This window comes from Cervus elaphus, chromosome 14 (assembly GCF_910594005.1).
Source record: "Cervus elaphus chromosome 14, mCerEla1.1, whole genome shotgun sequence".
NCBI lineage: Eukaryota > Metazoa > Chordata > Mammalia > Artiodactyla > Cervidae > Cervus > Cervus elaphus.
In genome coordinates this window covers 33,921,999-33,938,510 of record NC_057828.1, presented here as the reverse complement: position 1 = coordinate 33,938,510, position 16,512 = coordinate 33,921,999, and the positions used below count along the sequence as shown (strand labels likewise).

The 16,512-nt window shown below is 43.0% G+C and overlaps 1 protein-coding gene across 1 annotated transcript in view; it reads left to right on the top strand.

Moving 5' to 3' along the window:
* The window catches only part of KIF26B (kinesin family member 26B), a 506,912-nt gene that overhangs the window by 11,074 nt on the left and 479,326 nt on the right, over positions 1-16,512 (top strand). The gene's annotated exons all lie outside the window — the stretch shown is intronic.

The window sequence follows — 16,512 nt, the reverse complement described above, 5'->3', positions numbered from 1 at the left end:
GGGCTATGGAGGCTGCTGGAGGGGGTGAACAGAGAGGTGAGGCTTGAGCTGGCTTTGACAGAGTGAGCAGGAGCATTGCGGTGAAGCATCGGCATTCCAGGAACGGGGAATGGTGAGCATAAGGCACACTCAGTATCCTGGGGGAATCACAGTGGGCATTTCTGACATCGCACAGTGCATGCATGGGTGAGTGACAGGATGGGAAGGTGGCAGGGAGAGAATGAAGGCCTTGCAGGCCAAAGAATCTGAATGTTATTCTATAGGCTGCCATTGAAGGGCTTTCAGGAAGGGAGTGAAATGATCAGATGCTCATTTAAGAAAGATTGCTCTGATAGGGCGAGAGAAGCTGGATTGGAAGGGTGGTGCCCTGGAGTTCAGTGGAGAGGCCCCTCCCTGTGGCCTGAGTGAAAGCTGGTGCACACTTAGCTGAGGTAGTAGCAGTGGGAATGAAGAGGAAGCCTGGACCCAGAGTGGATGAGATCTTGTCCATAGAAAACCCATGGTAATGGCAGCTGAGAAATGGGGTGGGGAGGAGAGGGGAGGAGGGAGTTGAGGAGTTCTTTCAGATTTCTGGCAGGGCAAGTGTGTGGGTGGTGGTACTTTTAATTGAGATGGGGAATACAAGCAGAGAGTGGGTTTTGTTATTGTAAGTCTGATTTTCAAGGATGGGTGTGGAACCTAAGATTGGTTTAGGCTCTCTAGAGCTTAAGGTGGAATGTTCCAGTGGGGTCCAGTGGGGTCCAGTGGGGCTCTAGAGTGGATTTTGGGCTAGAGCCATGGATCTGGGAAGTGTCAGAGTGAGGATGGTGGTGGAGTCCACAGATGGGGTGAACTCCTCAAGGATGTGTATGGTGACAGACGATGAAGCATAGAGTTGTGGGATCCATTGCTGTTGAAGGGACAGGCAGCTTGAGGAGATAGGAAGACAAATCAAGGAGAGGCCAGGAAAGAGGGAGGAAAATAGGAGAAGGTGGTGTCATGGAAACTGAGGGAGGGATGAGCTTCAGGAGGTAGGGGTGATGAAAGGTCAGATACCCTGGAGAGATTGAGGAGGTAAGGGCTGAGGTTTCCACTGAATCAGGAATCAGGAGGAGGTTGGGGATTTTTGCTAGAAGTTTCTGGCACTCTGGAGAAAGGCAGGCAATTGTCATTGTGTATCCAGGAGTGATGAGGATGTCTGAGGCAGCTCAGAGTTGTTGAGGACATGGAGAGGTTAAGAGAGATGCATTTTCTGAGGCTCTTATGACCTTAAAAAAATGAAGCTCTGGGGTCAACAAACTTGGGTGCAAAACTAGGCTGCACCACTGAGTGTGTGACCTTGGGCAAGTCACTTAGCCTTTCCAAACCTGTTTAATTCTCATCTTTACATGAGGGCAATATTGGGGCCCCATCAGGGTTGTTGTGAGGAGATGGTGACATTGTGAGATGATATTCAATCATCCCTTTGTTTTATTCCAATGACTCCCCACGAAGTTGGATTTTATGAAAATTACTTCCTTTCCTTCTTTCTCTTCCCTTCCTTTCTTCTCTCTTTCTTTTTCCTTTTGCCAGTGATCTGACACCAAACTGGGAAAGCAGTTGTCAGAGAAGATGGAACTTTTCAGCTCATCTCCTTTGTATTTCTTCACCTGCAAGTGAATCAAGCATCTCATACTTATTTATTCATTTATGGGGTGGCTCCACAGAACCAGAGCTTGGTTGAAGAAAATCGCTTCTCCTTTTCGTTTGAGATGCCATGAATATGGATTGAGATTCTTTGTCACAGATGGAAATCCTCCCCTTTAAGCCCTGCCCCTCTCGGAGGGCCCCCTAGGGAGCACCGCAGACACCGAACTTGGCATTTCCGCTCCGCTGAGTGAGGGAGACCAGACGTCCCCCAGTGCCTGCGCATGCGACGTGCAGATCTGCGCGGCACCAGGAATTTGGGCTTATCTGCCTCCCAATCCAGTTTTATCTTTCTCAGACAGTTTTCTTTGCAGTTATACTTTGCTGATCCTATCGCATGGATTCCGCCCAGACCCTGTGGAGAAGTCTGGAAATAAAGACACCCTCCCCCGCCAAGCAGTATTTCCTGCACATAATCTCAGCTCTCAGCGCTGTAGCTGCCCTGGGTAGAGAGCGTTCTTGTAAACTCTTATGTAGAGAGAATTGATATTCTTATGCTACTCTATAGGTGAACATTTCAGAAGGTTCTGGGGTAGAGTAAGTTCTTTTGATAAGCAGAACTATATCCAAATGTATTTTAAGTATTATAGACTAATTTACAGACGAAGGACTACTTTTTAATTCATCTTTTCTACTTAATGGAGTTTAAGCTCAATGTTGTTGCTGACTGCAAAAAGTTCTTGTTAAACGTTTCAGTTCTCCACACAGCATGTTTTTAAAAGCTTTCCTAGTTCTTACACACAAAATACCTTTATTTTTAAAGCACGTATTGTGAATAACAAGTTTAAATCTACTTTGCCACCACAGGGGTGAAAAATGTAAACGTTGAATAATTCTTTATCTAATCTGAGTGCTGTCTGGGATTTGTAGTTGCTAACTCAGGATTTCTTCGAAGATAACATAGGAATTTATAGGGCTTGAGATTTTCCTGTGAAGTCATTCCATCTTTTAATTAGCGGTGATGAGCAGCTACACTTTCCCATGAAACGCGATCATCTTATTTATAGCGGTTGCTTTCTTTAAAGTTGTAATCACTATTTCTCTACTCCCTGCTCCATCTACCTGGTGGTTTCATGAAGCAGGAGGAGACTTACTAATTAACTGATAAGAAACCACCACCACCAACAATAACAACCAAAAGCTACTGAGCTGTCTAACCAAAGAGTTATACATTGCTCAGTCGTGTCCAACTCTTTGTGACCCCATGGACTGTAGCCCGGCAGGCTCCTCTGTCCATGGAATTCTCCAGGCAAGAATACTGGAGTGGGTAGCCATTCCCTTCTCCAGGAGATCCCAACCCAGGGATCTAACCCAGGTCTCCTGCATTGCAGGCAGATTCTTTACCATCTGAGCCACCATGGAAGCCTCTACAGAAAATATGTAGTTGAATTCAGGCAAGTGACTAGTAACTGCCATTATTTAATGAAAAATAATCACCTGCTTGGTTCAGATGTGTGTCTTTTCATAGAAGGATGTCTCAGTCCTGAGCACAGCAGCTGAAGAGGTGGCCTTGAGTGTCTTCCCTGTGGACCCACAGCTGTGAACTTGAACATCCCCTTGTTTCTGCCCAGCCAGGAAGTGCGGTGATGGGAACTGAGGGGAGGGTAGAAGGGAGAGGAATTAGATAGAAGGAGAAGGAGGAAGGAGGACAAGAGAGTGGGTGAGAGAAACAGAAATAAAAGGGTGAGGGGCTGTAGGCATTGGAGGCTGTCTACAGTCCCAGATGTTGAGGTGCAGTTGGACCTCTGGCAGTAATGAGCAGTGTGGCCTTGGGTGAGTCACCCAGTCAGCTTGTGCTTTATTTCTCTTTTGTAAACCAAGAGGGTGGAATTAGTGGTCTCTAACTGCTTCCAAGCCTGTGAGTCTCTGAAGCTGGAGGGAAGCCCCAAGACTTCATGGAGCCCAATCTTTGTCCCCAGATTCTAGAGGAATGTGCTTGACAAAGTCCTAGATGGATTACTGGCTGAATCTGGAGCCTGAAGCTGTTCCATGGGTTGGCACACCTCGGTCAGCCAAGGTGTGTCCCCCTTTTTCCCATTCAGAGGAAGTTACTTGTTGGCATTGCCGTGGCTGATATTTCTGCCTTTGGAATTTTTATCATATTAATAAATTGACTGACAGGATTTTTCCTATTTCTTTTTCCCCCCTAAGTTTATTTGCATTTAAGTTTTTAATTTCTTTTTTTTAAATTTCATTTTTAATTGGAGGATAATTACTTCACAATATTGTGTTGGTTTGTGCCATACATGAACATGAATCAGACATGGGTATACATATGTCTTCTCCTTCTTGAACCTCCCTTCCATCTCCTAATCCATCCCACCCCTCTTAGTTGTTACAGAGCACCAGATTTGTATTCCCTGTGTCATATAGCTATTTCTTTTTAAAAATATATATATTTTATTGAAGTATAGTTGACTTACAATGTTTCAGGGGCACAGCAAGGTGATTCAGTTATACAAATACACATATATTATTTTTGAAATTATTTTCATCATAGGTTATTATAAGATATTGACTATAGTTCCCAGTGCTATATAGTAAACCTCTGTTGCTTGTTGCCTATCTATTTCTTAATTAGAAATCTAGCATTCTATTCATACTAAGTCAAACAAGTGGAATCAAAATGTCATAATTCTTTTAGTTAGGCAAAAATTCATGTTTTCTAAAAAAAATGTATTATACATATATATGTATGTATACAAAAGCTTTTATACTACACTTGATAAAATCTTCAGAAAAGACCTAAAAAAAAAAAAGGAAGAGATGGAGAAATTGGAGAACATAAATGGGAGCACTGAATGTGAAATAGAAAAAGTGAAGCAAACTAAAAAAAAGTAAAGATCATTGTATAGTCCAGTTCTTTTTAAACATGACTGCTCATTAGAAACATACCTGGAGCTCTGGGAAAAAAAAGCAATACCTGAGCATTTGTAATTTTCAAAAAAATTTCAAGATAATTCTGATATGCATCTGGATTTTAAAAAGTGATTACAGGTTTTTCTGTTAGATTCTAGTTTTGGTGATATAGAATTCTATTATTTTTCTGTTGATCAATCATGATACAGTGGTATTGAGTAATAGTTACATAATCACAATAGTAAATGATGTTTATCAATTTTCACAATCAATAGCCAAACAAAAAATAAAAGGTAATTATACCTGCAAGCCATAATGGGAACAAGATTAACTTAACAATATAAAATACATGCAATTTGCAGGGGGGGTGGGACGGGGAGGTCAAGCAGAGTCATGTGGCAAGTGGAAGTGCATACATGCACAGGTTTTCATCCACCCAGTCAGCCCATGTCTTTTGGTTGGTGCATTTAATCCATTTACATTTAAGGTAATTATTGATATGTATGATCCTATTACCATTTTCTGAATTGTTTTAGGTTTATTTTCTGTAAGTCTTTTCATTCTCTTGTGTTTCCTGCCTAGAGAAGTTCCTTTAGCATTTGTTGTAAAACTGGTTTGGTGGTGCTGAATTCTCTTAACTTTTGCTTGTCTGGAAAGCTTTTGATTTCTCCATCAAATCTGAAGGAGAGTCATGCTGGGTAGTGTATTCTTGGTTGTAGGTTCTTCCCTTTCATCACTTTGAATATATCATGCCATTCCCTTCTGGCTTGTAGAGTTTCTGCTGAGAAATCAGCTGATAGCCTGATGGACATTTGCTTGTATGTTATTTGTCATTTTTCCCTTGCTGCTTTTACTATTTTACCTGTCTTTAATTTTTGTCAGTTTGATTACTGTGTGTCTTGGTGTGTTCCTCCTTGGGCTTATCCTTCTTGGGACTCTCTGTGCTTCCTGGACTTGGTTGACTATTTCCTTTCCCACATTAGGGAAGTTTTCAGCTAATATCTCTTCAAATATTTTCTCAGGTCCGCTCTCTCTCTTCTTCTTCTGGGACCCTTATAATGAGAATGTTGGTGTATTTAATCTTATCCCAGAGGTCTCTTAGTCTTCATTTGTTTTCATTCTTTTTTCTATATTCTGTTCTGTGGCAGTGGTTTCCACCATTCTGTCCTCCAGGTCATTTATCTGTGCTTCTGCCTGAGCTATTCTGCTATGGATTCCTTCTAGTGTATTATTTGTCTCTTGTTTGTTTGTTTTTTGGTTCTTGTAGGTCTTTGGTAAACATTTCTTGCATCTTCTCAATCTTTGCTTCCATTCTTTTCCCGAGATCCTGGATCATCTTCACTATCATTGTTCTGAATTCTTTTTCTGAAGGTTGCCTATCTCCACTTCATTTAATTGTTTTCCTGGGATTTTATCTTGTCCCTTCATCTGGGAGATAACTTTCTGCTTTTTCATCATGATTAACTTTCTGTAATATGGTTTTTGTTTTAGCCACTGTGAGGCTGTGCTTCTTCTCGCCTCTTCTACCTGCCCTCTGATGGATGAGGCTAAGAGGCTTGTGTAAGCTTCTTGATGGGAGGGACTGGCGATGGCAAAAACTGGGTCTTGCTTTGATGGGCAGGGCCTTGCTCAGTAAAGCTTTAATGCAATTTGCTGCTGATGGGTGGGGTTGTACTCCTTCCCTGGTAGTTGTTTGGCCTGAGGTGGCCCAGCCCTGGGGTCTATGGTAGGGTTAATGGTGAGTTCTAATGGCTAACTCAAGAGGGTTTATGCCAAGGGGGACCTTCCAGTGCGCCTGTCCCTGGTGGGCCCCTGCTGACCCACACCTCCACAGGAGGCTCTCCAACACAGGCAGGTAGTTTTGGTTCAGTCTCCTGTGGGGTCAGTGCTCCTCTCCTCCGGGTCTTGGTGTGTGCAAAGTTTTGTTTGTGCCCTCCCAGACTGGAGTCTCTGTTTCCCTCAGCCCTCTGGAAAGCCTATAATCAAATCCTGCTGGCCCTCAAGGCCAGATTCCCTGGGAATTCCCACTCCCTTTGTCAGATGCCCAGGCTGGGAAGCCTGATATGGGGTTCAGAACCTTTACAACAGCGAGAGAACTTCTTTGGTATTATTGTTTTCCAGTCTGTGGGTCACCCACCTGCTGGGTATGGGATTTGATTTTATCATGATTGCACCCCCCTACTGTCTCACTGAGGCTTCTTCTTTGTCTTTGGACACAGGGTATCTTTTCTTGGTGGGTTCCAGTGTGCTCCTGTCAATGGTTTTCAACAGCTAGTTGCAATTTGGTGCTCTCTCAGGAGATGAGCGCACTCCTATTCCACCATCTTGAACAGGAAGCCATATAGCTGTTTCTTAATGAAGCTATTTACTGTCTTTTGTATTTGTGAGTGGAAATCAACTTGGCAAACAAAAGGACATTTGATTTTATGAGAGCAATTTGATAAGGAATTTTGAGAAAAAGGATTGCCTTAGATATAAGGATTGCTTATAGTTAGTCTTCCATTAGGAAATCTGCCATACTTACTAGGTTTTAGAAATGATTTGTGAGGAGTTCTCACTGGATAGCAATGTAGAAACACCAGAATTCCAATCATTTCATTTATTATTCTTAAAAAAATCTACATCTTAATGTTTTTGAAAATCTATTCCCCCCCATTGCTTTATTCTTCTCTTTTCTGCTCCTTCAAATCTCTAGACAAGGTCACAATTACTTAGACCAGTATTTACACAGCCCACAGCCATGACTTGGGTCTCATAATCCTGTTGTTTGGATGCTGTGGTCTGCAAAGGAGATGGCAGGTAGCAGATGCTGAATGAACAAGGCCCATTTAGTGATTAACAATTTCATTTTTCATCTTTAGCACTAGCCTAAGTTGCCTGTTTAAACTGTCCACTTCCTGGGAAATGTTTTCCTAATTCTTCTCTCAACTACAATAATTTATGTTTTTGTTACAGTCTAAACACAGCTCAGGGAGGACAGATAATAAGAGCAGGCCTTCATCTGGCCTTTCCCAGGCCGAAGCACGTTAGGACTTGGGCGCGGACACGGCAGGAGCAGGCATACCCGCTGTGGCCCTAGTTCTCCCGCTCGGTTCCCGGGTGCCCTGTTGTTGTTTTTGTTTAGTTGCTCAGTTGTGTTCGGCTCTTTGTGACGCCATGGACTGTAGCCCATGGGGCTCCTCTGTCCATGGGATTCTCCAGGCAAGAATACTGGAGTGGGTTGCCATGCCTTCCTCCAGGGGATTTTCCCAACCCAGGGATCGAACCTGGGTCTCCTGCATTTCGGCAGGCAGATTCTTTACCAATGAGCCACCAGGGAAGCCCCTTGGGGGGCACTCACAGTGTATCCTGCAGCCCAGCAAACCCTACATGTGTCTCTCTTGATTCTGTTCTCAGATACCTTATCCTTTATTTCTCCTCTTGCTCTTTCTTCCTAAGTGTGCACATGTAATTACTTGTGAAGTCTCTAGGAAGAAGTCTTTCTAACCGGCGATGAGTGTGCCTGTGTGTGTGCATGTACACACTTGGTAGGAACTCTGCAGGAAGCCTACAAGTTGATGACACGGTAGACATCCTGTCTCAGGTTTCAGACATTGTTAGGCTGAAGCTTTTATTGGAGGTCAAGGCAGCTAATAAAGTGGGGTGTGCAATTAAAAGGGCATTCAGCACAGAAGGATGGCTAACTGTCTCGAGGGCTGGGAGTGCGGGAGGGTTGACAGCTGCAAGTCTGCTAATGATGGCTTCACCGGCATTTTTTTTTTTTTTGCAGCCAGGGTGGTAAATGTAATACAAAGGCACTGTTTTAACGTGCCTAATCAGCTCTCGGCTTCCTGTGAGAGGCATCCACTTGGGGGAGGAAGTTGCTGGCTGTGGGCATTTTTGTGGTGGTGGTTTGTGCTAATTTACTTTTTTAAATAGAGTACTCATGGTTACTAGTGAATCTCCATATTGGTCAGGAAGAGGGTGACAAGATGATGGCAAGATTCAGGAGGTTTGCCCAGGGTCACCCAGAAAACCTCACGCTCCTGACTCTCCATCGGTTTCTAATAGGATTTATTTACGCCGTTGTTTTGCCCATGTGGCTCTCCTTGACTCTGAACCCTGGGAGCACAGTAATCAAATCTTATTAATTTTACCCAGTAGACAGTAATTGTTTTCTCCACTACATGAATTCTCCAAAAATGTCTGGCCTTTAGAATAAAAAAAAAAAAAAAATCTCCTTTCCACTGCTGTGTGATGAAAACCTCGCTGAGGATAAGGCAAGGTGAGAGAGGAGGGGGATGCTGGCCGTGTGTAGAGGGCGGGAGGTGATGCCTGGGTTAGTCCTGGGAAGAGTCAGGATACTGTCCCACTGTCATGGCCTCCTGTTCTTAGAAGAGTGAGATCCACAGGGATCAGAGTGTGAGCAGCTCATTCACCCAAGTGGATCTTGGTCTAGGGTTTATATGGGCTGGCTAGCCTGGGGATCTTGAATTTCTTGTTAGTGGATAAGTCCTTGTTTTTGCTTAGTTTAATGTTGTTCCGTTCACCTCTCGTCTGGCAGAATAAGAGAGGATGAGAACGCTCACTGGATGCTTAGGATGATGTCCCAGGTAATCAGGGAGGAAACTTGTTAGCACCGTCAGGAACTAAACTGAGAGGGCAGCTTGAGGCTACTTCCCCAGACACGGGCCCCTCCGGTTTAATCTCTCTCTTCATCTGATAGTTGATACTGTTGGTGCGGCCCTGCCTCCGCTACTTGGTGAGATGGTGACATATGATCACACCCAGGATGGAGTGGGGTCCGGAAGTATAAAGGACTCTCCCTTTAAAGGCTTGGAATCGCTTCAGTTTGAGGTGAGAGGAGAAATGCAGCAGGTGAGAGGCTGGTTTCCAGTCATTCACTGCAGAGTAACAAGGAAGCAGGGTGGTCCCCCCCTCCATAGACAGTAATGAGGTCCTGATAATTCTGGAAAGAAATGAAGTTTGTGTTCATCACTCCATTTAAGAGCACCCATTAGTATCTTTTTAGTAAGACCCTGGGCTTTCCAAACCCTCTTTATAATTCTCACATTGGGCAAAAGTCAGTATAATATGTCAGTTTAAATGGATGCCATTATTTTTAACACTGTACATCACCTTTCCTCCTGGAGACTTCAGAATATCCTTTTTAATCATTAGCATTTTATAATCATAGAATGAGAGCATAGAAGGAGCCTTAGAGGTTATGCAGTGTTGCTTTACTTTTGTAATTAAAAGCCTGGAGCCGGATAATCTGGCTTAAGTCTTTGCTCTGTCATTTATCAGCTCTTAAACTTGAAGGACTTTGCTTTCTGCCTCAGTTTCCTCACTTATATAATGGTGTTAGTAATAATTGCTTCATAGAGAACTGAAGAGATGTTTTTCCGAAGAGGATACTCAAATGGCCAACAGGCAAATGGAAAAGATGCTAATCATCACTAATCATCAGGGAAATGCAAGTCAAAACCACAGTGAGATATCACCTCATATGTCAAAATGGCTATTATCAAAAAGAACATAAATAACAAATGTTGGGGAGGATGTGGAGAAAAAGGAACCCTCCTACACTGTTGGTGGGAATATAAATTAGTGCAGTCACTGTGGAAAAAAGTATGGAGGTTTCTCAAAAAAACTAGAAATAGAACCATGTGACTCAGCAATTCCGCTCCTAGTATATCCGAAAAAAAACAAAATCACTAATTTGAAAAGATACACGCATACCAGTGTTCATAGTAGCATTATTTACAATAGTCAAGATAAGGAAGCAAGCTCAGTGTCCTTCAGCAGATGAATGGATAGAGATGTTTAAGATCTTCAATTTCATTCCACACAATGGAATACAACTCAGCCATAAAATAGAATAAAGTTTTGCCATTTGCAGCAACATGGATGGATTTGGAGAGCATTATGCTAAGTGTAATAAGTCAGCCAAAGAAAGACAAATACTATATAATATCACTTATATGTGAAATCTAAGAAATACAACAAATTAGTGAATATATCAAAAAAGAACAGACTCACAGATTAAAAGAACAAACTAGAGATTACCAGAGGGGAAAGGAATAGGAATAGTAGATTAAGAGGTACAAATTATTAGCTATAAAACAAACTATCAATACAAGGATATATTGTATAACCATATATAGCCAATATTTTATAATAACTATAAATGGAATATAACCTTTAAAACTTGTGAATCGCTATATTTTATGCCTGTAAAATATTATATGGCAACTGTACTTCAATAAAAATGCACCTTAAAAAATTAAAAAATAAGATTAACATCTAAAAAATTGCTTTGTAGGCATGTTTTATCTGGCACGTAGTAGGTAAGCATGCATTAAATGTTAGTATCCAAACTACCATCTTAGAGAAAAGTAAAACTTAGATATCTAAAGGATGACCTCCTTTTCCCAGATTGATTCTACAAAATGAACATTTGGTTTTCATTCTCTCATCATCCGTCTCTGTATCCGTCTATCTGTTCATCTGTCTGTCCAACATTTCTTTGGTCTTTACCATGTAGGTATATGGTGGCGATACTGGTAAAGAATCTGCCTGCCAGTGGAGGAGATGGAAGAGACATGGGTTCAGTCCCTGGGTTGGGAAGATTCCCTGGAGTAGGAAATGGTAACCTGCTCTGGTATTCTTGCCTGGAACATCCCATGGACAGAGGAGCGGGGCAGGCTATAGTCCCTGGGGCCACAGAGAGTCAGACACAACTGAGTGACTGAGCATACATACACACATATAGGTGTGTGGTCCTGGACTCCGTGCTGAGGATAGAAAGGTGGTTAAGCCAAGTCTTGCCCTTGGGTCCCTCACAGGGACCACCAGGTGGGTGGGGTTGGTAGAGAAACAATGTGCTGAGGGTGGAGTTAGGGGCACACAGGGAGCAGCTCCCACTGCTCCGGGCCACTGAGCTGGATGTTGTCACCTGCTTTTCACAGCCCCTTCAAGATGTGTCGTGGCACGATGTAGAGTGGGGTGAGATGGTTTCCTAGAAGAGGTGACAGCTGAATTGAGGCTAATAAGATGAGTAGGAACTGGTAAGTGAAGGCTAAAGAAGGTGAGACATTCCAGGGAATCTTAGGAAGAAAGAATAAGTCTTGAGGGTCTTCCTAACCCCTGAGAAATGCAGGGTAACCAGCCAACCACATTGCCCTCATAAGAGGTTAGATGACAACATTAGATTTATAGGTCATTGTTAACAGTGATGGGACTTCCCTGATGGTCCACTGGATAAGAATCCACCTGTCAATGTGGGGGACGCAAGTTCGATCTCTGGTCTGGGAAGATTTCACGTGCTGCTGTGACTAAACCCATGTGCCACAACTACTGAGCCTGCATGCTGCAACTACTGAAGCCTGCACGCCTAGAGCCTGTGCTCTGCAACAAGAGAAGCCACCCAATAAGAAGCCCGAGCGCCACAGCAAAGAGCCGCCAAAACTAGAGAATGCCCAAATGTGTAGCAATGAAGACCCAGCTCAGCAAAAAATGAAGGAAAAAACAAGTGATGATACAATGTAATACACCAGGATAGCAGTATAATACCCATGTTCATGACAGCATTATTCACAGTGGCAACCCAGGTATCCATCAGTGGATGAGTGGATACACAAAATATGGTATATACACAGTGGAATATTATTCAGCCTTAAAAGGAAGGAAATTCTGACATGTGCTACAGTGGGGATGAACCTTGAGGACATCATGCTAAGTGAAATAAGCGGGTCACAAAAGGACAAATTCCATTTATATGAGTTACCTAGAGTCATCACATTCATAGAGACAGAGGAGTGGTTCCCAGAGCCTGGGGGAAAGGGAGAACAGAGAACAGTTGCTTAGTGAGTGAGGGGTTTCAGTTTGGGAAGAAGAAAAAGTTGTGGAGGTGGGTGGTGGTAGTAATTGCATAACCATAAGAATGTACTTAATGCTACTGAACCGTATACTTGAAAAGATAAGTTTTCTGCATTGTATATTTCAACACACAAGCACACATAGATAGCAGTACAAACTGTGTCACAAAACAGTGTTCCGAGGGACTAGATATCCCTGTGGACTGTCTAATCAAGGAAGATTGCATCCAGTAAGGGCTCCTAAACACTATGCATGAGACATTGGTTGATCTAACCACTGAATGTTCCTAAGCATGTAATGTGCAATATCACAGTGAATCCTCACAGTCATCCTAGGAATGAGGTATGGTTACTGTCCCCATTTTACAGATGAGAATACTCAGTGAGATTAGGTGTCTGGACCAGTATCCTCACCCCTCCTCACCCCCTTCACTGTGCTGCCTCCCTGTGAGCCCTGTTATAGCCCCTTAAGAGGAAGGTGGACGATACTGCAGATGTGGACCAGGTGAGTGGCCTGTGAAGGGATGCTGGAATACTCCTTGCCCTTTCTGTCTCTTCTCTTGCTTCCACTTGCCTTCTGAGAAGGGCACTGGCATGGCCAGCCAGAAGCCCGGCAGCTCCTCCCTCTGCATGTGCCATGGGAGAGTGTGTGTCACGGGCAGGACCCACATTACTCTTTTCTGCAGGAACCAGTGCAAAGCAATTGTTTTACTTGTGCCTGGAATCGTCTGAAAGTTTTACACTGGCAGTTATCATCACTGGGTAAACACATTAAACTAGCAAATAAATCTTTGTGAGGGCAGCACATGAAATGGTTCCCTGCATAATAGTTATTAATACGTTACTATAATTGCATTGCACATTTTGCAGTGAATTAAAAAAAAAGTGACTTATTAGTGCTTGGGTACTTGACAGCAGTATGTTCAATGGTAGCATCACTTTTCTGAATTTGCCAACACATTTTGTGTGTATTGCTATTTTGGAGTTAGACCAAATGGACCTTTTTAAAGATTAGATAGGTTCATAAAACCTATTTATATAGTTGCTTTCTTCAGGTTACTACACTGGGCGTTGGCCACTTCCGCCTTCTTTCTTACAGCCTTCCTTTAAGAAATGTCATGGCTGGATGTAGGGTGTTAAGTGTTTTTTGCTTAGTTGTGTCTGACTCTCTGTGATGCCATGGACTGCATCCCGCCAGGCTTCTCTGTGTATGGGATTCTCCAGGCAAGAAAATTGGAGTGGGTTGTCATTTCCTTCTCCAAGGGATCTTCCTGACCCAGGCAGGGATCGAACACAAGTCTCCCGCACTGCAGGCAAATTCTTTACCATCTGAGCCTCCAGGGAAGGATACAGGATGGTCTGTCTTAAATTCATTTAATAGGTGAAAGAAAGAGAGACCAAGATGTTCCCCCCCATCCTGCTTCCCATTCATTCAGCAACTGTTAATACTGCATCTGCTTTTTGCTGGTCACTACTATAGCCCTGGACTCTTGATCAATGTCATCCATGAGTTCAGATCAGGCCTAAGACTCCTTTTCTGAAGCGCTGCTGCTCTGAGTTTATGAAATTTCAGAGCTTATTGAAAGTCCTGCCTTTTTACAGGTGTCTGACACTTTGCAGGTTGAGGAAAGGGAATTTTACCAAAGCATAACATTCCCGGTGACTATTCCCACAGATGATGTGCCACAGCCATCAGGCCATAAAGCACCACAGCTTTTCTTGCAGAGGGCTCCTTCAAACCATTCTCATGGACTCTGGCTAATTGGGAGTTTCTTTTGGGAGCCCACCGCTCATTCCTTTCTGCCTTTCCTAGTTGAGGCTTTCCACAATGAAAAGCTGTTAACAGTCTCTTTTGTCTTAAGCAAGGCCATGGACAGTACAGTAACTGCTTTCAGATACTGCTGTTGTGACCCAGGTTCAGTCCTGTGACCCAGAGGTGAAAGGCTACATATTCCATTACATCTTGGAGCCAATCGGACTCCAGTGTATTTCAGCAGAAAAAGGAAGCAGGATAGGGTGATGTATACACCAGATAGCGGCTCGAAATAGGTATGGGAAAATCCAGGAATGGAGCTTTCATTTCTGCACATGTTTTTGTAAAAGGCACCACCTATGTTAATACAAAAATACCAATGATGTAATCCTATATTCCTGGAATATAGGCTGCATATGGCTACAATCTCTGTGCATATTACATGTGAACAAATAGAGTGGGCATATATATGAATTATAGAGTAGTTGGGTTCAGATTCATTTTTTTCTCCCTTTCCTTGATGCAGTTTTGAGAAAAGATGAAATCTTAGTTAATACTGTTTAGCTCCACCAAAGATTGAGTACAGGACTGGAATAAGAATCTCAGAAGGTTGAAACCCATTTCCTTTCCAGATCTTAGGGCCCCGTGTTCAGGCTCATTCACTGTGGGTGGCTGGTAGGTCACCTGTGCTGTGAATTATGTTGCATGACTCAGCTGAGGTGGTGACATGATCACAGGGCAGAGAACTTGGAAGAGGGAAAGTGGACAGGAGGCAGGGCAACCTTTTTATTTTGAGGTACTAGGTGGTTCTTTGTACAAATACCAGCCAAGGGCAAGTTTCCTTGGGCTGAGATCATTTGAGACTCTGTTGAGACTTGAAAAAAAATATAAAGGTACAGGAATTAGAAGACGTAATTTTGTGGCAAAGTGTAGAACGTCACTGAATCCAGTCATGATTTGAAAATAACAAAGAAGCCACGATCCAAGTTCGAAGATCTATTTTATTGTATTAATGTTTCATATTAAAAAGCAGAGACATTACTTTGCCAACAAAGGTTCATCTGGTCAAGGCTATGGTTTTTCCAGTGGTCATGTATGGATGTGAGAGTTGGACTGTGAAGAAAGCTGAGCACCGAAAAATTGATGCTTTTGAACTATGGTGTTGGAGAAGACTCTTGAGAGTCCCTTGGACTGCAAGGAGATCCAACCAATCCATCCTGAAGGAGATAAGTCCTGGGTGTTCATTGGAAGGACTGATGTTGAAGCTGAAATTCCAATACTATGGCGACCTCATGCAAAGAGTTGACTCATTGGAAAAGACCCTGATGCTGGGAGGGATTGGGGGCAGGAGGAGAAGGGGATGACAGAGGATGAGATGGCATCACCGACTCGATGGGCATGAGTTTGAGTAAACTCCGGGAGTTTGTGATGGACAGGGAGGCCTGGCGTGCTGCGATTCATGGGGTCGCAAAGAGTCGGACACGACTGAGGACTGAACTGAACTGAATGTTTCATCAGAAGTCTCTTTTTATTCGCTCCATTTCTGAATGTTTTCTCTTCCAGCCTAGAGTTAAAGGGAAGAGCTGGAAGCATGGAAGCATGACTTTATTTAAAAGTGGTGAAATTTTATCCTGAGAAATTTTATCTGAATATTTATTCTCTGTGAGATACTGGCATTCTTTTTTTTTTTTTATTTTAATATTTGTTTGGAAAGAAATAGTTCCAGATACATGAAGGTCATTTGAGGATTAATTAGTAAGTGGAGTGTCATATACTATGGAAGCAGATCATAGGGTTAAGGAAAGATGCATCCTTTGCGTGTATATGTATGTGTGTGTGTATATATATATATATTCTTTTTCATATTCTTTTCCATTATGGTATATTATGAGATATTTAATGTAGTTTCCTGTCCTATACAGTAGAACCTTGTTGTTTATCTATTTTATATACAGTAGTTTGTATCTTAAGCTGCACACTCCTTTTTAAAATTTTTGGCCGCACCAGGAGACGTGTGGGATTTTAGCTCCCCAACCAGGGATCGAACCCATACCTCCTGCATTGCCAGTGCAGACTCTTAAGCACTGGACCACCATGGACGTCCCTTAAACTGTACACACTTGATGCGAGGCTGGCAGTTGAAGGCCTAGAAGGTGGGGAAGGTCCTGAAAGGTGTTGTAGAATGAGTCATATGTTAGCTACCCCCACAGAGACATCAGATAGGCAGGGGAAGTCTAGCTCAGCTCTTTCATGCTCAGTATAAGGGCTTTGGGCTTCCTAGATGGTGCTAGTGGTAAAGAACCTGCCTGCTAATGCAGGAGATATAGGAGATGTGGGTTTGATCCCTGGGTAGGGAAGATGCCCTGGAGAAGGGAA